The following is a 24904-nucleotide window of genomic DNA, read 5'->3' on the forward strand; positions in this document are numbered from 1 at the left end:
TGAAAGCATGCTTTACCTTGGATTGAGGCCTCATTTTTTGCTTTACCGATTTGAACCTGGGATCAGTTCTTAGCCGATGCGTGTTGATTTCCGATGGAATCCCTGTCATATCTAAATGGGACTAAGCAAAGAAATCCATATTGTCAATAAGAAATTGAATGAGTTTTTCCTGAGTTCGGGGGTCAATCCCATTCCCAGGTATACCTTTTTCTCGGGCATGTATTCGATCAAGATGACCTGATCTAGCTCTTCGATAGTTGATTTTGTTGCTCTCCGTAGAGTGTTTTCACTCCTTCCTCTGTTGGAAATTTCATCATCTGGTGAAGAGTTGAAGACATTACCCTCATGTTGTGTATCCATGGTCTCCCAAGGAGTGCGTTATACCTCATGTCACATTCGATGACATGGAATATAGTGTCTTGTATGGTCCCGGCTACATTTACTAGCAAAATAATCTCTCCCTTTGTTGTTTCGCTTGCCATGTTGAAGCCATTTAGGACCTGAGATGCAGGTACAATATGATGTTCATTCGGGAATGTCTCTGTTATACACTACTGGAAAATAGGCCTATGGCAACAGCAGGTAAACCGTTGCAATTGATAGGTTAACCGTTGCCATAGATATATTGGAACGGTTCAGCGGCTGTGACATCCGCTCGCGTGCCAATAGATCTACAACAACGGTTTTAGCAACGATTGACCACATCGTTGCTATAGATCCAGCTATCGCAATGGTTTTCCTTTTGTCTGAAGCGACGAGTGTTCATTTCAACTGGAACGGTTGAAAACCGTTACCATATAGTTTATGCAACGGTTGTAAACTGTTACCATATTATTTACTACAATGGTTAGAAACTGTTACAATTTAGTTTGTTGCAACGGTTGTATATGCTATTGCAACGTTTATTTACAACTATTGTAACAGTTTTGTTTCTATTGCATCGGTTTCAATTGCTAATTACATCAGTTTATCACACTTTTTGGAATGATTTGAAGACCAATAGGAACGATTTAGAATGTCTATGGAAACGACATTTTTGCTTATTGCAACGGTTCTATTAGGCTATTTTAAACGTTTTATTGACATTACTACGTGGAAATATTTGTAATTATAACCTGGAAATTATATAAATAAAAAGATAAAACACTTCATAATCTTTCATGTCCAATAATCTAAGAATAACGATAATAACAAATGTTTTAACCCAATTACATAAGTTTTATAGTTCAACACTTCAAAAGTTAAAATTTCAAATGTTATAACAAAAGACTCCAAGAATATCGATAATAACTCAAAGTTCTTCTTAAGTAAGGTCTAGATCTTTACTATCTCCATCTTCCCTTTCTTCAGTTGCTCCACCTTCTCCATTTTCCCTTTCTTCAGTTGCTCCACCTACAAAAGAGAATAAATAAAGTCATTAAATAAGAATGGGTATAGTAGAATTTTCTCTAATTGTAACTTTATAAGTAGAGAATGGGTTGGTTGCATCTTCCCTTTCATTCTTCTAATTGTAACTTTGTAAGTTGAGAAAATTCCAACATTTCAGCACTTAAAACAGGCAGTTTTGAAGTATACTAGACGCAACATGTCATATCTCTTAAAGAATATAATTTATTGTAATATAAAGTAGCCAAGAGATTATGTTTCCAACTATTTTTAGGATCACTGCAAAAATATCACAACCTAAGATTACATCACTGCTATGACTAACAAATTATAAAATTATAAAGACCAGATATGTAGCTGATTTCAGATATATGCTTGTGAACTACATGCATACAAACAACCAGGTCAAGACATATCCCTAATATACATCTAAGATTCCATTATGAATGAGAACAAGTCCAATTGATTTCAATCAGAATGCATTATAGTAATCAGACCTTCCACCCACGCTACACAAATATTGTATAGATTCCCCTATACTTTCTAGTTGTGAGAACTGTATAAATAACTTTAGCCTTTGTTGGCTAGAGAATGATTTCTATATATCAGTAGCTACAAAGAAAAGTTAGACCATGACCCTAAACAATAACTAATAACAACTTTTAACCATTCTAGCCTTGGCTTTTATAAGCTAATGCCAAATATAATGGAAAGAGCAAACGACAAAAAATGGGGGATAGGGGATAAATGAAAAATCCTACTGCCAAGGCCAATGCCTGACTTTTGTGAAGTCCATCCAATATTAAGACAACCTAAAGTTATCAAACAATATAAATACATTTAGATATACAGTTAAATAGAACTATCATATCAGCCAATCTTAGAAGGTGTTGCATCAGAGAGCGCAAAGCCATCAGAAGATGGTCCATCCGAAAGTGTTGCTGAAACTGTGGAAAAGTCTGATGGTGATGCTAAAAAGAAGGATTAATTAGCATAGAATTTTTATCAAGTAACAAGCTGAGCACTATGGGAACCAGCTTTTTGTGGAGATCCAAAAAAAGGCATTGAAAAGATTTTATCTTATGTCAGACGATTGTTGTTGATTCTAGAACATATACTCCTTTGCATCAAATTTTAAAAGGAGGCTATGCTCCTCACATGAATTTATTTTTTGTTGTTTATTAAGATACCAAGGTACAGTGCATGATTTCTTGTTTTTTGTTCGGAGGGGAACTTTAAGCAGGAGACTTTTCTTTTATTTTTGATTGGAGAACCAATAAGAAGCATATAAAATTGCGCTCTACTTTCACGTGAGCACACCAATTTGCGCTCTACTGCTTATCAAAAATATTTCTAGCTCTACTACCAAAATATTTCCCGTCAAATAGTTACTATGCCTTATCAAAAAGAGCAGTGGTAGTAGAAAACCAACAGAAGGAGAAGAAGAAGAAGAAGAAGAAGAAGAAGAAGAAGAAGAAGAAGAAGAAGAAGAAGAAGAAGAAGAAGAAGAAGAAGAAGAAGAAGAAGAAGGAGGAGGTGGAAGAGAAGAAGAGTACGTACTGACCTCGATTATTACTCCCAGTAGATAGACGATTGATTAGTTACACAACAACTTGTTGTGCAGAGGAAGTATCTCCAGGTGAACGACCATTGAAAGCTAGCATGCTGGGATCAACCTGTAAATATGGATTCAGACGCTTAAGTTGTGAAATGATGTTAACTGCAACTTGTAGTTCCATGGCATCTTTTTGTGCATTAAACTTTTCCTGCATTCTTTGTTGCATCCTTTCTTCCATTTCTACCATTTTTTATTGTAGCATCTCATCGGTAGAACTTAAAGAGGTTCCAATATCCCCCACTTTTCTTTTTAAGAAGTCTTGGTAACCCCACGTCCGTACAATCTTAGGCGTCCTGGATGCTCAGGTCCCATGACGAACGCAAACTCGTCAACTGATTGACAACTATCTTTAGTTTCTTTTGTTGATTGTATTCTATCCATTTCAGCCTACAAGACCAAATTGAGTCAATTTTAGATTAGAAAGTATATAAAATTGAGTCAATAACTAATAATAGACAAATGATATCAACAAACTTTAAATTAGTACCTCATCCAATTTTATTAAGAGTATCCGATTACGAGGCCTTGCATACTCGATCAGGCTTTCTTTTTCTTGTAGCCACAAATATGTCCTTACTTGATGGAGGTTCAGAAGTTTCTTTCTTTTTTCCCTGGTTACATAAAAAGTGGTATAAAATAGTTCAGATTATGGCTAGCAAATTTAAAAGAATAATAAGAAAAAAAATATAAAACCTCGCATATTCTAGAAAAACGTTTTTTGCCAGCAGTGTTTAGACATCTCAACTTTTTGCGATTCTCAGTGTTGATTTCTTTCATTTTCTGCAAAGTCAAGTGTAAATGAACATTTCGTTCTCTAGTCATAAATAAATAAGCATGAATAAGCACAACCTAATGGAATGAATAGTTTTTAATGTTTTATTCTCTTAATGGAATTTTTTACCAGATCAATCAAGGATTTAGCGCTTTGGTTGTACTTTTTTTGTTGGTAAACTAAACAGTATAGAGACGCGTAGAGGGGAAGCCAAATTACACTTGGGCTAAAAGATCAAATTAAGCCTCCTTGCTTCTTAGTGCTTACTCTCCATCTAGTTCCATTAATTTATCTTCCTCAAAAAGATCATTTGCTTGTCATTCCCATTAAAGCAGCAGTTGATAACATGTTCTATATTTGAACAACCACCATACTGACTCTTTGTATGTCAATCTTAAAGAATTCAAAAATGGTATATCTGGTTCTTTATTAAAGCGCAAATTATAATCTAGAGATAGATACACTGTATTACTAGTCAAGTGCTACTTATATGCAAGTTACTTCAGATAACTGTCTACAGAAATTTAGCATCTCAACAACTTACGTTAAAACTTGTGTAACAGTGTTTAGCATGCAGTAGTTTTGAAGTATTGAAACTTGAAATGATTTACTCCACATTGTTTTATCCAGTCAGCTACAATGCAGTAGAATAACATTTTAAAATGATAACAAGTAGAGAAAGCAAAAGTTGGAATTCTGAACACCAAGTTATAACTTCCCTTTCTGAACACAGAAATATCTACAACATGTAAATGTGTAATGAATTGCAAACTATTCATTCCATTTCGTTCTCGCCTAAGAACATGCTTTCTAAATAAACAAAAATCAGACATTTTAAGCAAATCATGGAACAATATTCAGTTTTACCGTGTAGGTATCAGAGTTCCAATATCTAAGAAGTTCCCTAAATTGAGAATCCGGAACATCAACTGGCATATTCTCTGTTCGAAGCTTGTTATTCTCATAGGGTGCAAAATGGTCTTTATATAACTGGTTTTTTACTTTCTCCAAGCATTTGAAATTGATTGAAAAAGCCACTTTTTTGCACCTTCATGAATGTCATATTTTCCCTACAAATTTAGAGAAGTTAGGTTGGTGTAAACAAAATGAAATATCCACACACACCTATTGAATATTGCGAATTTTAGCCCTTGACATATTTCCACATATCTTCTTTTGTCTCAGGTTTCCTCCAATCAAACACATTAAGAGGACAAAATGTCGCATTCCTTGCCAATGTACCAAGGAAGCTACCCAACTTATTTACATAATCATTAGTAGGACCTATGGGTTGATTGTTCTCATTTAGCACAATTTGCTTTCGGTCTTTCCTACCATTAACACTTTGCATTTGTGTTTTTCCTCTTTTTCGTTTTTCAGAAGAAGGACCTACATTAATATGAAGTAAGAATAATCACCAAATGTCATTACGTTATTGAATTTGATGATTGAAATCTATATGTTCTTTCCTTTTTTCTCGGATTGCTCGTTTGTTTCATGATTGAAAGAATCCTCAACTTGTTCTTGTACCGTTTGTGAAGTACGAGTGGTGGAATCCAGTAGTAGTTGTTGCAATTATTTACGTACTTCTTGTGATGCAAGAGAGGTAGAGTTCAGTGTACTGTTATTGAACTTGCTCATGTACTGTTTGTACTGGTGCAGAAGTAGAATGCTGCAATTGTTCACGCACTACTTGTGATGCAGAAGGTGTAGAGTTCAGTGGCATTTGTTGCACTTGCTCATGTACTGTTTGTGCTGGTGTAGAAGTAGAATGCAGAGGTAGTGACCTTGGAGCTTTAATAAATCTGTTTGTTTTCAATGACGAAACCTTTAGGTTTCACAAAGATGCAAGCGATCCAGCTGCAATGCATTTTATTAATTTTTTATTTTTACTTGAGCGCCCTTCCTAATTCATGATCCGCTGTCCTCTGTTCAAAATTAGATACACATGAGAGCCAAGAAGTATTTGAATACTAACAATAGAATCAATTGAGTAACTTCATACTGCTAAGATACAAACAGTAGGTACAAGAGTCATGGTAAACCCTGTGGCTGAACAATCTTATATTTTTTGAACAATCTTTAGATTCTGAAAGAAAGAAAAGAATAAAGAGTAACATCTGGAGCCATAAAGATGTACTATACCTTCCTTTGAGTGATACAAGTTTAAAGTTTTCTCTTTAAAACAAAAAATCTCTATAAAAAATCACTTGATGGCATCACAATGGAACAAATATCTATGTTGCATCCACTAAGCACTAAATGTTTGGACATCCCTTTCCTACCCCTTGAAGTTTGAAAAGAAATTTATTTTTGGCACAAAAAATTTAGCCTGAACTTACTCAACTTTAGTGAAACCAGCTAGTCAAAGACGAAAAGTATCGAGGATCGCCAGATCTGAGGACTTTAAGCACAAAACATATTTAAAGCAAGTGTTTTTTTAAAAATAGGCACAGATGAAGAAAAAAATAAAAGATTAATGTTGTAAAAAACTATAACTATAAAAACAAACAACAATTATATGGACAAACGGATTGATAAAACTTAATTAAGTAAAGTAAAATGACTTTCCTCTGTTTTGATATCCACTACTAAGTTAAGAGGTACATACATAACAATATTTTTTTTGACTTACTTATCAAAATTTATGTTCTGTTGGGGGATGTTTAATCGTCGCATAATATATTTAAGAGTTCAAAAAATATGCATCCTTGTTGTTCCAAACTGTTTTTGTTATCCTGAATGCTCTTAAATTATTGTTTTTCTCAGTTGGCTAAGATCTACAAGAATGTTATAGCCACATATAGAAGTCCAAAGCAGCTGCAATTTGCAGCAAAGATTTCGAATGTTCAATACATATGTACCTCTTTGAAGATGTCAATGGCTGAAATTGAAATAAAAAACGGAGCAGAGTCAAGTATAGATTTGGTTTCAATTGCTCAAGTAATGCATTGGCTTGATCTCCCAACATTTTATCAACAAGCAAAATGGTTACTTAATGTAACGACCCGACCGTTCGTTTTGAGCTTTTGCACTTCGCTCGCCAGTTTTTGGGCATTACTTGACCCGTGTGGTGTATTATAACTTATGTAAATCATCGGTGTTGGGTTTCAGGTTAATCAGAATGAATTTGGAAGAACAGTTCTCAATTGAAGCTTGAAATTTGAAAGGTTTGACCAAAATTTGACTTATGTGTATATGATCTTGGATTGAAATTTTTATGATTTGATTAGCTCCATTAGGTAATTTGTGACTTAGGAGTGTGATCGAAATTGGTTTTGGAGGTCCGGTGTAGAATTAGGCTTGAATTGGCGAAGTTAGTATTACGGTGAATTCCGGTTAATAGGCGAGATTTTGATATAGTAGTTAGAATGGAATTCGGAGAGTTGTTGTAGCTTCATTATGTCATTTGTGATGTGTGTGCGAAATTTCAGGTTATTCGGACATCGTTTGGTCGGGTGTTTGATCGAAAGAGTATTTCGGAAGTTTTTAGAAACTTAGGCTTGAATTCGATGAGTTTTGGGTAATTTGATGTTGTTTGAGGTGTTTTGATGATTGGAGAAGGTTTGAATGATGTTGGCATTTTTGGTCGGGGTTCCATGAGGCTCGGATAAGTTTTGGAAAAGTTTTTGGAAGATTTTGCCGTTTTGAGCATAATCATGTAATGATCCAAAGGTCTATTTTTAGTTCTAGAGATCGAAATTTGATTTCGAGACTTCTAAAATTTTGATAATGAATTATAGGACTGATCTGGAAAGTTTGGTCTAATTTCATCAAGTCACGATTGGGTTTTGACATGAAATATGTGTTAATTGTTTAACGAGTGAAATGAGTATTGAACTGAGCAAATGAGCTCCGAATTGAGTTTTGACTGAAGGGCTATGTTTGTATCATTATTTGTGACTCATAGGAACAAGAATCATCGAATTCCGAGGTCCCAGGCCCGAGAAATGAATTTTTGAGTAAAATTATTTTCTGAAAATATTTAAGGAAAATGGAAATGAAATTTGATTAGAAAGTGATGATATCGGACCCATATTTTAGTTTCGGCACCCGGTATAGGTCTTATATATGGTTTAAGCACTTTCTGTAAAGTTTTGTTGAATACGGACGTCGCTTGACGTGTGTCAGACTCAAAATGGAAAAATTGATGTTTTATGAAATTTGAAAGAATTCTTGGATTTTAAAGCTTAATTCATGGTATATGATGTTATTTTGGCAATTTGATCGCACGGTTAAGTTCGTAGGATGTTGTTGAGTTAGTGTATGTATTTGGTTAGGAGCCCCGAGGGCTCGAGAGTGTTTCGGAGGTGTCTCGGAGTGATTTCGGACTTAGGAAAATTGGAGAAAAATTGCAGAAATAGTACCCCGTGAATAGTACTGTGTACAGTACCCCGTGAACAGTACCGTGAACAGTACCCCCGTGAACAGTGTCCGCACGCGTGAATAGTTCCCCGGAAAATTTCTGGGCAGTTAAAGGGGCAATCCATTTTCTTCATTTTTTTTTTCTTAGTTCCAAGCTCGGATTTTGGGCAATTTTGTGCGAAAAATCAAGGGAAATCTTGAGGTAAGTCCCTTATGATCATTGTTAGTCAATATTATTGAATTATCATTGAATATTCCGGCTAGATTACGTGTTTTTGAGGTGTAAATCGAGAATTTGGGCCTAGAGATTTGAAATAAAATTTGATGGTTTGGAGGCCGAATTGTTGTCGGATTTTGGGAAAATTTGTATGGTTGGACTCGTGGTTGGGTGAGGTTTCATATTTCGTAATTTTTGTCGGGTTCCGAGATATTGGCCCCACTGGCGAATTTTGAGTACAATTTCGGATTTTTAATGGAAAATGTAGAATTTCATATGAAATTAATTCCTATAATTTTTATTAACTGTATCGAATTATTGTGACTAGATTCGAGACATTCGGAGGTCGATTTGAGAGACAAAGGCATTGTGGAGTAGTATTTTGCTCGGATTGAGGTGAGTAATGATTGTAAATGATGTCCTGAGGGTTTGAAATTTCGTATTGCACATTGTAGTGCTATATTGAGGTGAGACACATGCTGGATGATTAGCGCGGGGTCCTTTACTACTGGGGATTGTGACTTGGTCCATCCCGTATTGATGATTTTACTGCATATTTGATTGAAATTGATTTGTTATCATCATGATTTGGGCTGATTGCCGTATTTGGGCTTCGTGCCAATTATTTGAACCCTTCGGGGATTTTTATCACTATTTCCTCATTGTTTTGACTTATATTTAAACTCAGTCCTGTTGATAATTATTGTTTTACAAACTCAACCACTTTTATATAGATTTGAAACTCAAATGATATTTCTAAATGATATTTTAGGCTGAGAACTACTATTTTACAAATGCCCAAGGGGCTTGTGATGATTTTCGGACTGAGTGAGGCTGAGGGCCATTTGTGAGGATATGCTGAGTGATATGAGGCCGAGGGCCTAAGATACTATTTATGCCACGCGGTGGTTTGAGTGATGTGAGGCCGAGTGATATGAGGCCGATGGCCTGAGATACTTTATATGCCACGCGGTGTCTTGAGTGATGTGAGGATATGCTGAGTGATGATGCCACGAGGTGGCTTGATATAGCGCTTGGGCCGTAAGGGGCCCCTCCGAAGTCTGCACACCCACATTGAGTGCGGCTACCCATTATGCTGAGTGATTGATACTATGCCTGAGGGGCTAATATGAGCGATTGTGAGGTAGCCCGCGGGGCTGGTACTGTTCTAAGAGTGAGCCCGATGGGCTGATACTGTACTGAGTGACTGATACTGTGCCCGAGAGGCAGATTTCTACTTGTTATTTTGATACGGTGCCCGAGGGGCAGATTTCTACTTGTTATTTTGATACTGTGCCCGAGGGGCAGATTTCTACTTGTATTTTGATACTGAGCCCAAGGGGCAGATTTCTACTTGTTATTTACTACCAAATTACATGTTTTAATTATTTAAAAGAGATTTCATTTGATACTTCACTGATTTACAGGTTTTAAGTGATTTCACTGCTTCTGTATAGAATGCTTTGTGCATGTAATTATTTTCTTTGTTTCAGCCGTTATTTATATTTATTACTCACTAAGTCGGAGTACTCACATTACTCCCAGCAGCTTGTGTGCAGATTCAGGTATGTTTTGGCTGATCAGAGGCAGAGTCATCAGAGTTTAGCAAGGTAGTTGCCGGCGTTCACAACACTGCTTTTCTCTCTCCTCATTTCATTAGTCTGTATTTGTACACTCTAGGCTTTTAGTTGTATTTATACCCTAGTAGATGCTCGTGATTTGTGAGACCCCGGTTAGGGCTGTGTCGGGCTGGATTTCCGTATTTTATCTATATTTTCCGCTATTTGGTATTATTAAACCATGTTGTACTATTTGTGTTAAATAACTGTTTAAAAGGATGAATTGGGTTAGACTGGCTGGCCTTGTCTTCACGAGAGGTGCCATCACGACCAGGTTTGGGAGTTGGGTCGTGACAAGTTGGTATCAGAGCCTAGGTTACATAGATCTCACGAGTCATGAGCAGGTTTAGTAGAGTCTCGCGTATCGGTACAGAGACGTCTGTATTTATCCTCGAGAGGCTGCAGAACCTTTAGGAAAACTTCACATTCTTGAATTCTTATCGTGCGTCCTTTGATTCAGCTTGAAATGTAACTTTTTGAAATCCTTCCACGCGTTCGTATGCGCGCATGAGCGCTCAGTATCAGATGTGCCTTGATGGTTTGTGATTTCCCGATCGAGGGGTGAGGTGTGATCTCTATAAGTCGATGTTGGTCCAGTCTGAAGGACTTGAGGACGGATATTTGCCTATGGCTTGAGCACCGAGGTACTGATTGTGTGAGCAAGTGTTTTGAACTTATATGTTCGGTATTATCCCTATTAATGGAAGTGACGGTTGAGTAACTATGTGATGAGTATGTTAGTACTGGGAGATGTATTCATATGATTTGGAAACGCCAAGAAGGGTCTACTGGAGGATAGAAGAACTATTAGGTGCTTGAATTCCATCTTGATTCGAGGTATAGCCCCGAGTTATAGGTGTGTGAAGAATCTTTTCATGTTTCCAGCTGTGAGTGAATTAAAAAAATAATACTAAATTCATGTTGCGGTATGAGTTCAGACTCAGAAAGACTAAGTGACTGCGTATAGTTTATGATGGTGGAAGGTATACATAAATGTTAGTTAAGGGGAAGCAGGTGGGTTATCTCCTGCAAAGTGTTCTAGAGTTGTGTGATCTTTATGTTGTCTGTTAGAAGATCCCATTTACAAGTGAAATATATATGTGAATTTAATTTGGGTCACTTAAGAGAGTGGGTTTAATTGTTATGAGAGTAAATACGTGATTTGTAGAAGATATGAAGTACCAAATGGTCTGTGTTCCACGAGCTTATAAAGGATTGAGTTAATCTCACTATGGTATTATGGAAGCAATAAAGCGTATGTGTTATGAGTTATGGTGCGTGTTTGACCTATGGCTTTGAGCCAAGTGGGGGAGTCCACTATTGAATAGTTGATTGCACGGTTATGTGCTCTAATGGTCCCAGTTCGAGGCGTATTTGAAAATTAGTTGTGGCTCGAGTAAAGGAAATTTCAATAAAGGCTATGTTATGCTTTATGGGTGTACGAGAATCGGAGAATGATTTGAGTTGTGGTTGGTAACGAATGCCCGGTGCATAGAGCAGGAAGTTTCTTAGTTATATTGGAATGAGGTCACATTCTGCAGTGTCAGATTGCAAATGAAGCACAGGTGGTTCGGTTAATCAATATAACTGGGATTTGAGTAGAGTGGATGCCTCTAGAGAATGGTCCTATTATGTTCAAAATTTTACATGCAATAATTGGAGGCTTTCAAGTTGTACTTATGGATAAAAACTGAGTTTTCCTTGGAAGATGTCAAGACTTATGGTGTTTTCCATATTAATTATGGGATTCTATGTATCAGTATCAGGAGGTAATGGATTTAGAACCGCAGGAAGTTCTTCAGAGCGAATTATTTCGAATGTGGTGCTTTTAGGAATATTTAAGAGAGAATATCAAGTTGAAGATGAATCAGAAGGAAATTTAGACAGATAGGGTAGCTTTATAGTAGACCGAATCGGTATGGTAAGGATATGATTAATTCCTGGTGTTTTCGAGGTAATAAGTTCTTTCAGGTATTTTGCGCCGATGCTCTTAGGTTTTGATGGTTTGCTTAGCTTGATTGAGTTAGGAGGATTCAGTCCTGACAGGTCTGATTTGTGCAAAGGGAATTCAGAGAGTCCTTGATGGTTTTTCCGCAGTTTGGAGATGTATATTTTCTGTGGGCATGCGTAGCATGGGATGTATAGTGATTTTCTTCTATATGGGACCAATGGAAAGTTCTTGACTGATTAAGTACGTAGATGTTTGTGGCTCGGAAAAGATATGAATTTCTCACAGTTATCCTAGAGTGGTACGGTTTATACGGTATGTTGGGTAAGACTGAGATTTGCATGTGTAAGGCCACAGTTCAGATTTGAATGGAAGGTCATAAATTCTTAGGCAGCGCGAGCAGTTTCAGATAATTAGAGAAATGAACTTCAGATGATTTGAGAAGGGATCTCCAGATGATTAAGTAAATGGTAATGCTAATTGAGGTGATTTGACGAGGGTATATGTTCCAGAAAGAGTCAATGTGATTGATTTGATGGTACTTCGGTAGTATTGCAACACTTCTCGTCAAGTTAGCTGCTGATATTCGGGTTTGCTTTGCAGCACTGAAGAATCTTAGAGTATCTCCCGTAGGGTGATTGGGTACTAGAGGTGAGTTATATATGAGAGTGGCAGAATTGGGATCAGATATGGTAATTCATGTGTTTTATGGACTTGGATATTAGGAGTTCTCATATAAAGGTTAGATTATGGTTGTGGATGGCAAAATGTGGGTAAGTTAGTCAGATATTAGTATGTGCTATGAATCAGTCATTGTGGACTTTCGAAGGATTATTTATCTGTTGTGTGTAACTGGAGTTGAAGTATGGTCCATTGGTAGACCTATATGGGATATGTGTCCAGCATCGAGATGGTTTTGTTGACTTCGAGTTGCTGTTGGCGATGGATGTGTTTCTTTGGTTGTTTTGAGCTATTAGCAATTATGAGGATCTATGCGTTACCTTTCTGTGTTGTGAGACAATACGATCTGTTGGTTATAGGCACCTATGGTGCGGTTCTATAGGAGTTTCATAATGGAAGTCGAGCGGGAAGAGTAATTGTGTTGGATTAGATGAGATCGTTGGGATCATCAATGAATAAAAACGGATTCGATTTCAGCATGTTGGAAGGATAATATCGAGGTTCGGCTCAGAAATTTGCTTTGGTATTTGCCAAAAAAAAAGTGGCTTCATGAATGGTTGATCTGGGAAATGGTTATGGCTTATTGCGTGTTTCATTATCATTGGCAGTATATGAAAGTGCTGGAATGAGACTTTAGTTGATAAGAGGTTTTTTACCTGTATTCGGTTGTTGTGTACAACTGCTATGAATGGAATTTATCTCTACATATGTTTGAGTTATGTGGTATGTGATATAATTGCACCTGACGATGCAGGTATGGGTGAATATAGCTTGTTCGGACTTATTCAAAGTATAGATGTGAGATTCTGATCTTATAGACGATTTTAGAAGTGGAAATGTGGTTCTAAGGTTTATGTGCTAGGTTGATTGTGAAAGTTCAGTTACATTGTGTTATCGGACCTATATGAGATAGGGTGATGTAGGATCACCCCTGGGTATATGCATGGTAAAGTTATACAGCTATTGGTTGGCTTTTAGAACAACTCTAAGTACGTTCGAGGACGAACACGTGTTTAAGTGGGGGAGGATGTAACGACCCGACCGGTCATTTTGAACTTCTGCACTTCGCTCGCCAGTTCTTGGGCATTACTTGCCCCGTGTAGTGTATTATGACTTATGTAAATCATTGGTGTTGGGTTTTAGGTTAATTAGAATGAATTTGGAAGAATAGTTCTCAGTTGAAGCTTGAAATTTGAAAGGTTTGACCAAAATTTAACTTATGTGTATTTAATCTTGGATTGGAATTTTTATGATTTGATTAGCTCCGTTAGGTGATTTGTGACTTAGGAGTGTGATCGAAATTGGTTTTGGAGGTCCGGTGTAGAATTAGGCTTGAATTGGCGAAGTTAGTATTTCGGTGAATTCCAGTTGATAGGCGAGATTTTGATATAGTAGTTAGAATGGAATTCCGAGAGTTACTGTAGCTTCATTATGTCATTTGTGATGTGTGTGCGAAATTTCATGTTATTCGGACATCGTTTGGTCGGGTTTTTGATCGAAAGAGTATTTCGGAAGTTTTTAGAAACTTAGGCTTGAATTCGATGAGTTTTGGGTAATTTGATGTTGTTTGAGGTGTTTTGATGATTGGAGCAGGTTTGAATAATTTTATGACTTATGTTGGCATTTTTGGTCGGGGTCCCATGAGGCTAGGATAAGTTTTGGAAGAGTTTTTGGAAGATTTTGCCGTTTTGAGCATAATCATGTAATGATCCAAAGGTTCATTTTTAGTTCTAGAGATCGAAATTTGATTTCGAAACTTCTGGAATTTTGATAATGAATTATATCACTGATCTGGAAAGTTTGGTCTAATTTCATCAAGTCGCGATTGGGTTTTTGATACGAAACATGAGTTAATTGTTTAACGAGTGAAATGAGTATTGAACTGAGCAAATGAGCTCTGAATTGAGTTTCGACTGAAGGGCTATATTTGTATCATTATTTGTGACTCATAGGAACAAGAATCATCGAATTCCGAGGTCCCAGGCCCTAGAAATGAATTTTTGAGTAAAATTATTTTCTAAAAATATTTATGGAAAATGGAAATGAAATTAAATTAGAAAGTGATGATATCTGGCCCTATTTTAGTTCTGGCACATGGTACAGGTCTTATATATGGTTTAAGCACTTTCTGTAAAGTTTGGTTGAAAACAGACGTGTTTGACGTGTTTCGGACTCAAAATGGAAAAATTGATGTTTTATGAAATTTGAAAGAATTCTTGGATTTTAAAGCTTAATTCATGGTATATGATGTTATTTTGGCAATTTGATTGCACGGTTAAGTTCGTAGGATGTTTTTGAGTTAGTGTATATGTTTGGTTATGAGCCCCGAGGGCTCGGGAGTGTTTCGGAGGTGTCTCGGAGTGATTTCGGACATAGGAAAATTGGAGAAAAATTGCAAAAATAGTACCCCGTGAATAGTACGGTGAACAGTACCCCCGTGAACAGTACCGTGTACAGTACTCCGTGAACAATACCGTGAACAGTACCCCATGAACAGTGCCCGCACGCGTGAATAGTGCCCCGAAAATTTCTGGGCAGTTAAAGGGGCAGTCCATTTTCTTCATTTTTTTTCTTAGTTCCAAGCTCGGATTTTGGGCAATTTTAAGCGAAAAATCAAGGGAATTCTTGAGGTAAGTCCCTTATGATCATTGTTAGTCAATATTATTGAATTATCATTGAATATTCCGGCTAGAATATGTGTTTTTGAGGTATAAATCGGGAATTTGGGCCTAGAGATTTGATATAAGATTTGATGGTTTGGAGGCCGAATTTTTGTCGGATTTTGGAAAAATTTGTATGGTTGGACTCGTGGTTGGGTGAGGTTTCATATTTCGTAATTTTTGTCGTGTTCCGAAATGTGGGCCCCACGAGCGAATTTTGAGTACAATTTCGGATTTTTAATGGAAAATGTAGAATTTCATATGAAATTAATTCCTATAATTTTTATTAACAGTATCGAATTATTATGACTAGATTCGAGACATTCGGAGGTCGATTTGAGAGACAAAGGCATTGTGGAGTAGTATTTTGCTCGGATTGAGGTGAGTAATGATTGTAAATGATGTCCTGAGGGTTTGAAACCCCGGATTGCACATTGTAGTGCTATATTGAGGTGAGACACACGCTGAATGATGAGTGCGAGGTCCTTTACTACTGGGGATTGTGACTTGGTCCATCCCGTATTGATGATTTTACTGCATATTTGATTGAAACTGATTTGTTATCATCATGATTTGGGCTGATTGCCATATTTGGGCTTCGTGCCAATTATTTGAACCCTTCGGGGATTTTTATCACTATTTCCTCACTGTTTTTACTTATATTTAAACTCAGTCCTGTTGATGATTATTGTTTTACAAACTCAGCCACTTTTATATAGATTTGAAACTCAAATGATATTTTAGGCTGAGAACTAATGTTTTACAAATGCCCAAGGGGCTTGTGATGATTTTCGGACTGAGTGAGGCTGAGGGCCATATGTGAGGATATGCTGAGTGATATAAGGACGAGAGCCTGAGATACTATTTATGCCACGCGGTGGCTTGAGTGATATGAGACCGAGTGATATGAGGCCAATGGCCTGAGATACTTTATATGCCACGCGGTGGCTTGAGTGATGTGAGGATATGCTGAGTGATGATGCCACGAGATGGCTTGATATAGCGCTTGGGCCGTAAGGGACCCCTCCGGAGTCTGCACACCCACAGTGAGCGCGGGTACCCATTATGCTGAGTGATTGATACTATGCCCGAGGGGCTGATATGAGTGATTGTGAGGTAGCCTGCGGGGTTGATACTGTTCTGAGAGTGAGCCCGATGGGCTTATACTGTATTGAGTGACTGACACTGTGCCCGAGGGGCAGATTTCTACTTGTTATTTTGATACGGTGCCAGAGGGGAAGATTACTACTTGTTATTTTGATACTGTGCCCGAGGGGCAGATTTCTACTTGTATTTTGATACTGAGCCCGAGTGGCAGATTTCTACTTGTTATTTACTGCCAAATTACCTGTTTTAATTATTTTAAAAGAGATTTCATTTGATACTTCACTGATTTACTGGTTTTAAGTGATTTCACTGCTTCTGTATAGAATGCTTTGTACCTGTACGAGTTTTCTTGCTTTCAGCCGTTATTTATATTTATTACTCACTGAGTCGGAGTACTCACATTACTCCCTGCACCTTGTGTACAGATTCAGGTATGTTTTGGCTGATCGGAGGCAGAGTCATCAGAGTTTAGCAAGGTAGCTGCCGGCGTTCGCAACACTGCTTTTCTCTCTCCTTATTTCATTAGTCTGTATTTGTACATTCCAGGCTTTCAATTGTATTTATACCCTAGTAGATGCTCGTGACTTGTGACACCCCGGTTAGGGCTGTGTCGGGCTGAGTTTCCGTATTTTATCTATATTTTCCACTATTTGGTATTATTAAACCATGTTGTACCATATTTGTGTTAAATAACTGTTTAAAAGGATGAATTGGGTTAGACTGGCTGGCCTTGTCTTCACGAGAGGCACCATCACGATCAGATTCAGGAGTTGGGTCGTGACACTTAAAAAACCATATGGAGTAATAGTAGTGCAGTGCTACACTGTGCCAGAAGTAAACAACAGTGTTTGAGAATTTTTACACAATTGATGTTGTACCTTATCTGAAAATCTCCAAGAAAATTGGTGGATGGAAAGTACAACACCATTGATTTCTCATTTGAGCCTGTCGATGGTTGTAATCATAATGGACCATTTCAGTTTAATAATGAGAAAGTGATGGATTTAGATTCTTATTTCACTTGAAGTCATGGTTAGGAAAGTACCTAACCAAGTACCACAAGACTTGATTTCTTGGTGCTTATTAGTAAAGTAAGAAATATTTACTAATAAGCACCAATAAAGTGGGTGAAAATGTGAGTCTGTTTATTAGTAAAGAGCTAAGATCACAAAACCGAGATTGTTGACATTCCTACTCAGCTGGTTCTCAAACCCCACAACAAGAGCCAAAGTACTGACCATTATCTTCTGAGAAATCTTTGTTTGTTACATAGACAGGTTTCATACTGATATTCACTTCTATTTGCTGTGGCTGAACAATCTTATATTTTTCTGAAATCTGCGGCTGAACAATCTTAAGATTCTGAAATCGAGGCATTGGATTCACTTCTATTCGCTGTGGCTGAACAATCTTATATTTTTCCCTCACTCCCTCTCTCATTCCCTCCATAGAAGAGGAAAAAAAGTACATGCTGATTTAACCGCGATACAGAACACTATTTCTACTCATTAGAAGATGCTCATTGAGAAGGGTATGAAAGAAATGGGAGAAACATACTCACATGAGCATGTTATCGCGGCCTAAATCATATGCTCTTACTATGCTGCAACAGCTAAAAAGAGCATGTGTGACAGGAAGCAGTAGACAAAGTAAGGCCTAAATCCCTTTTTTGCATTCTTTGTGCATGCATCGGGATGGATTGTCCATGGCCGTACATAAATATCAAATACTTGGGCAAGAAAAGGAAGCCAAGCTCAAGCCCCATTTGAGAAATGATATTAAAGGAATGAAAACTGTATATATGCCGGAGGCTATAACATGCAATGGAATTGGAATACACAAGTATTGAGCTGTACACTTTGATGGGCCAATTTAGCAATCAAATGTGTGCTAATTCAAAGAGTGGCTATAAAATGGACAGAGATCTCTACTAAATTGGATTATTAAAATGCTTTAGGTTGAGGAATTTGAGAGCAAATACTTGAATACTGATCTCAAATTATAAGTATTATAGCATGACAAGAATGTAACATGACAAGTGTTATAAATATTATCAGTACCTCAATTATCTATCAATTCAAGCCTCGACCGATTGCTATCAACAAGTGCAACAATATCACAAGATCCAGATCCAAAAATCCTGCAAAATTGAAGCATCAGAATAAAATGCTAAAGGAAAAAACAAATACAAATATATTAAAAGAGCAATATTAGAAACAAGAGTAATTATAAAATATTGGTAAAAAATATTATCACTCACTCAAACCAGAATATATTTAAAAGAATTTCAGAATTTCCCTCTTTAATCATCTGATTCCATCCAGTCCCAATCAGTATCGTCAAACTCATCATCCTCTTCCGATGTTTCTATAATTGTATCATTTGAATGTTGTGCATTAGATGGAATATCAACGACATCAACGGGTACGTCATCTCTAGACCATCTAATGTCAGCATCAATTAATCCACTTAAGGAATCAATGTGATCATTAGGCTCTCTCCAAAATGCCTCTTCAATATTAGGGCAATTCTCTTCCTCTAAATCATACAAATCAACAAGTACTTTATTCATTGCATAATAAACATCTTTCTCAACTGGATCCTCTACATAAAAAACTTGATAAACTTGTGATTCCAACACAAAAGGGTCATCTGTACTATATAATTTGTTAAAGTATACACGAGTTAACCCATATTCATCTATTTCGTTACGAAACCAATCACATCTAAATAGTACAATGCTAAAACAACCCCAATAATCAATCTTAATGATATCCTGAATAGCTCCATAATAGATAACCTCATCATCGATGGGATTTTGGTCCCTAGAGCTAGCAAAGCTATCGGTTGTTGCCGATAAAGTTACTCCACTATTTTGAGTCTTGCATCGAGAATCCCGTTTTATGGTATGAAATCGGTATCCATTAATAAAATATGCAATATATCATTTGGCGATCGTATTAGGCCCTTTAGCTAGCCATCTTAAATAATCGGGTTCTTCAATATTTTTAACTTTTTCTGCAAACCAATTGTTGAATTCCCGACTATGCTTCCTTGCCCTTTCCCATGCATTTGATCTACTGTGACTACCAATTAAATTCTTATGTTCCCTGTAATCATGAATTTTATATAATCAATCAAATCATAAAGAAAAAGAAACATAGAAATTAAATAAATATAATATAATTTATCTTACTCGATAAACTTTTCCACTTGTTCATCTCCAGTATTGAACAGAGCATACCGATGGGCTTCATAACATAATTGTGGATCCATGAGAAAAGTATTTTTCTTCTTACTTCCAATTGGATGTCCTATAATAGGGAATATAGGTGACAAATTTTGAGGGCACTCATCATCCACAGTTATGTATCTACTGAATCTTGTCTTCACGCCATCATATAGGTATCTCGAACAAAAATTCAGGAACTCTTCTACCAAAAATCCCTCAGCTATTGATGCTTCTGGATGACATCGATTACGAATAAATGCCTTGTACTTACATAGGTTCCTCTCAATGGAATACATCCAACGAAGATGATCCGAACCCCCAAGCTTAATTTCATTCACCAAATGAATAGGCAAATCTGGTATTATGTCAAAAAAATGTTGGATGCAAAATCTTTTCAAGCTCACAAGTTATTTCAACAATTTCAGACTGCATTTTTTCAAGATCTCTTCGCCTTATGACCTTACTACATATGGCTCTAAAGAAATTGCCCAACGTAATCAAGGCCAACGAGACGTTCTTGGGAAACGCCTTTCTAACAACAACCTAGAGCAAGTAATGCATTATAAAATGAGCATTATGACTCTTGTACCCTGATATTTTCATCTCCTTCACTTGCACGAGATTTGAAATATTCGAAGCACACCCTTTTGGTAACTTGGCATTTTTCATAACGGTGCAAAACAAATTTTTCTATTCTGGTTTTATGTAGAAACAAGTTTTAGCCAAACTCACACTACCATCATCATCTTCTCTTGGTTGTAGCTCCTTTCGTATCCCCATTTCTTGTAAGTCATAGTGAGAATTTAGATGATCCTTTGACTTTTTTCTATTTCCAACAAAGTCCCAAGTAAACTGTCACATATGTTTTTCTTGATGTGCATCACATCAAGATTGTGCCTTAATTTATTATACGCCCAATATGGCAATTCAAAAAAAGATCTTTTTTTCCACGGACCCTTGTTATCCCGAGGTCTTTTCTTTTTTCCCTTTCCAAAGACATTGTTAAATTTACGGAGCTCTTTAAACACTTTCACACCCGACAAAGGAGTATGTGCATGTCTATGCTCCTCATTACCATCAAATGACTTCTTATCTTTTCTCGATGGATGATCAAGAGGCAAAAATCTTTAATGACCCAAGTAACACATCTTATGACTATGTTTGAGATATCGTGAGAATGTGTCATAATTACAAGTGGGGCATGCCAATCTACCCTTCGTGCTCTAGCCTGAAAGCATTGCTAAAACTATAAAATCACTAACTGTCCACAATAAGGCTGCACACATTTGGAATGTTTTCTTTGTCTCAGCATCATATGTTTCTATCCTAGTTTCCCATAGTTCATTCAATTCTTCAATTAATGGTTGTAGATACACATCTATATCATTTCCTGGAGATGAAGGACCTGGAATGATCATTGATAACATGATATATTCTGGCTTCATGCAAATCCATGGTGATAAATTATAGTTCATTAACATGACATGCCACGTGCTATGAGAAATGCTCATGGTTCGAAATGGGTTGAAACCATCATTTGAAAGGACCAACCTAACATTACATGGATCTCTGGAGAAGTCTGGGTGTAGAGAATCAAAGTCATTACAAGCTTCTCCATCAGCAGGATGCCTTATATTCCCATCATTGGGTCGTTCATTAGCATGCCATCTTATTGCAATGGCTGTTTCAGGACACATGAATATTCTCTGAAGCCTAGGCTTTAAGGGAAAGTACCTTAAAACCTTTACTAGGATTTTAGAGCTTGTATTAGTCAAGGAAGCATAAACAACTTTCCATCGAGAAGCTCCACAAACAAAGCAATTATCAACCTTTGCATTGTCTTTCCAAAATAACATGCAATCATTAGGGCATGCATATATTTTTTCATAATGAAGACCCAAATCTTTTATCATGTTTCTAGCCTTGTTGAAAGATTCTTGCAACTGAGCAAATGGAAATTCCTCTTTTAACAACTCTAGCATATCTGAAAAGGCCACATTACTCAATCCATGAAAGGATTTAAACACGTACAACCAAATAGTAAAACTCAATTTAGTGAAGGTTTCACACCCAGGATATAATTCTTGTTTGCCATCCTCTAATAATCTGAAAAATCTCTTAGCATCTTCAGATAGAGTCTATCTCATATGTTCTTCCTGCTCTGCCTCACCTTCTATATTTCTAAAGGTATCATGAAGTAATCCGTCAATATCATCACGCACGTTAGAACCTTCATCATCATTGCTTTGGTTAGGTGCATTTATAGAGGAAAACCCTTCCCCATGGAAAACCCATTTGGTGCAACCATCTACAAAACCATTAACAACCAAGTGATCTTCCACCACATTTCTATCTTGCCAATAGCAATTAATACACTTTTTGCAAGGGCATAATATTTTATTTCCCTGGGAAGCTCGTTCAAATGCCTTATCAAGAAAATTTTTCACTCCACGAATATACTCATCAGTCCATCTTAGGAGATACATCCAACTTTTATCTTCATTATCAATTGAAATCCTATACAATAAAATTAAATCAACAAAATTAACCAAATAAACCTACATATAATAAGATATTGACCAATGCTTTTAAAGGTGAAAACTCAGAGGGAGGAGCAACTAAAGAGAAGTGGGATATTGATTTTTAATTTTAACATAGATAATCAATTTTAACATGGTGCATTTGTATATTTTTATGAGTTTTCTGCATGTTGTCATAATAAATATCTAGCTAGTTGGGTAACTTTAAGAAATAGGTTGACTTTTTTTGTATTCTTGCAACAAAAAAGTTACAGAACAATATTAAATAACAATTCTTGCCTATTCCATCATTTGTAGTACTTTAATTTAGAGTCGTACTCAACCCATGCATTCAGTTCTAAAAAAATTAGACTTCAGCAACATGTTGTAACTTAACTTAAGGCATCATTAGTTAAACCCCAAGATAACAATATAAACTAATTTTGGGTAACATACATAACAAGATAAATAAGTGAAATACACAAATACACTACCAACAAATTCATTACCAAAAAATTAAATTAAGATAACTTACTAGCAACGAGTGTTCCCTAAGTTACCAGCAATGATTTCTCCTCGGCTACTAGAAATAAACTTTTTCTCAGCTAATAATATCTATACCACCAAAGAAGGTTCTATAGTTCAACAAGGAGTAGCATGCAAAAAAAAAAAAAAAAAATTGACATCAGAAAAGGATTACTTGGAGAGCATTCGAGCAAAGAAAACAAGAAATAATCTTGCCTTACATATAAAGACAAACTAATTAGACTCAAAGGAGTTTAGACCACTACCGATCACAACTGAAATTTTGTGCATAAATTACACTCAAATAGTGCATATTCTGAGCCAAAACTTAACTCAAAATTGCAAATTTTCTGCAGCTAATAGAGGAGCAAACAAACAGTATTCTTGTGCAAATAACCAACAATTTCAAATTTGCATTTTTCATCACACTGTCCTCCCAATACCAAAAATATTGAATCAAGAATCAGTCGAACAATTGAATAGAGAATCCAAAATTCTAAATTTTTCTTTGTGCTCATAAATTGCAGGATATAAAGTAGAACTCACTGTCATATTGCTAAATCAGCAGGATTTACCTCCTAATTCACATAAAATCTTGGCAATATTCGAAAAAACTTAATCAATTATCAGTCTAAAACATAGAGGCGGGGAGTAACTTCCATTTATATGTAAATAATCATTTAATAAACCATTAAGCTGGGACATCAATTCTAGGGGAAAAAAGATAAATGTTCTAAAATAAAGCATACAAAGAAGCATGCATATATTGTTATTTAACAGAGAAGATGCCTATATTGTTATTCAAGATAACAAAGAGTCAAAAACTTTAGCCATCAACACTAGTATATCTGAAGTGTAAAGACAGATGTCAAACCGACTAAAGGATTATAGAACGAGTTTATATAGATCTAAAACATGATATATAATACCAAATTTATTTCGCTTGAACTAATGAATAAGGCTAGATTTCTCGATTAAGAGCCAGAAAGTGCAAAGAGAGCAAACAAATCTTATTACCTTCATATTTTTGGGTCTCCGAATTGTTTCTCCTTAGTTGGTAAATGATTATGGAGAGAATTGAGGGTTTTTCAGGGAATCGAAGAGAGAGAGAGAGAGAGATATGGGGGTATCAGAGTTTTTAACAGTGTATCAGTGAAAAAGAAGAAAATTTTTGGAGAGAGAGAGAGAGAGAGAGAGATGAGGGTGGGTATCAGTGAAGAAGAAGAAGATGACTCGATGTTTTTACTTTGGGAGTATCGGTAGCATTGGGGGTATCGTAGTTAATGGGGAAAGTGCCAAAAAAGTTTTTTATTTAATATTTAGATTATTAAAATTATTAAAAAATAAAATGAATAGGGATTGTTTTGGAGGGTATAATAAAATTCACGAGGGAAAATAACCGTTCCAATAGAAATTTTTACAACTAAAGCGTTCCCGTAGATATTTTTATTGGGACGGTTCATATAATCGTTGCGCCTGATGCATCTATGGCAAAGGTTGTTTTACAATTGCAACGGTTCTATAGTTAAAGTGTGCTGATATCACCTAAATGCTACTGTAACGGTTGTAACCGTTACCATACAGGTTCTATGGCAACGGTTGTTGAACCGCTGCTACAATAACTATTGCCATAGGCCCATTTTATGGTAGTGCTCGATGTGATTATGTTTGCTGAGCTACTTGGATCCACTAAAACACATTTAACTTAAATTTTATTTAAAAGGATAGAGATTACCAGAGAGTCATTATAAGGCTGAGATATGCCTTCTGCTTCCTCGTCACAGAATGATAAGACGTCATTGGGCACATAGCTCTGAGTCCATTTTTCTCTAGTGATTGATAATTTGGTGCGCTTGAATATAGGTTGTTGAGGGACATCGACTCCGCCACTGATCATGTGGATTACATGTTGTGGTTTTTCTTGCTCATTTTTCCTTACACCTCTCTCCTTGAAGTGATTCTTAGCCGGATCACTTAGGATTTCTTGAAGGTGGCCCTCGTTAAACAAACGAGCCACTTCTTCTCTTAGCTGCCTGCAATCTTCTGTTCTATGACCATGTGTGCCATGATACTTGCACATCAAGTTCAGGTTTCTTTGAGAAGGATCGGTCTGTATAGGTCTTCGCCATTTGGTGTCTTTGATTCTCCCAATAGCTGACACGATCCCATGCATCTATGATGAAGTTGTACTCTGATAATCGAGGAGCCTCAGCAGGGTCGGTATGCTTATTGAACCCGCTCTTACTCATGAGTCC

The 24904-nt window shown here is 36.6% G+C and overlaps 1 long non-coding RNA gene across 2 annotated transcripts; it reads right to left on the reverse strand.

The window, feature by feature from the left end:
* Positions 1 to 1168: 1168 nt before the first annotated feature.
* LOC142181978 (uncharacterized) lies at positions 1169 to 23913 on the reverse strand. Of its 2 annotated transcripts, XR_012710878.1 has the most exons (7): positions 23667 to 23913; positions 22660 to 22759; positions 4644 to 5704; positions 3698 to 3784; positions 3492 to 3615; positions 2951 to 3391; positions 1169 to 1392 (listed from the first exon to the last, which is right to left on the reverse strand). It is a non-coding gene; the product is annotated as an uncharacterized LOC142181978 (long non-coding RNA). The 2 variants fall into 2 exon arrangements; XR_012710877.1 differs by lacking the exon at positions 3698 to 3784 and having other exon boundaries at positions 1170 to 1392.
* Between the last annotated feature and the right edge of the window lie 991 nt (positions 23914 to 24904).

The sequence above is a fragment of the Nicotiana tabacum genome, chromosome 6, assembly GCF_000715075.1.
Source record: "Nicotiana tabacum cultivar K326 chromosome 6, ASM71507v2, whole genome shotgun sequence".
NCBI lineage: Eukaryota > Viridiplantae > Streptophyta > Magnoliopsida > Solanales > Solanaceae > Nicotiana > Nicotiana tabacum.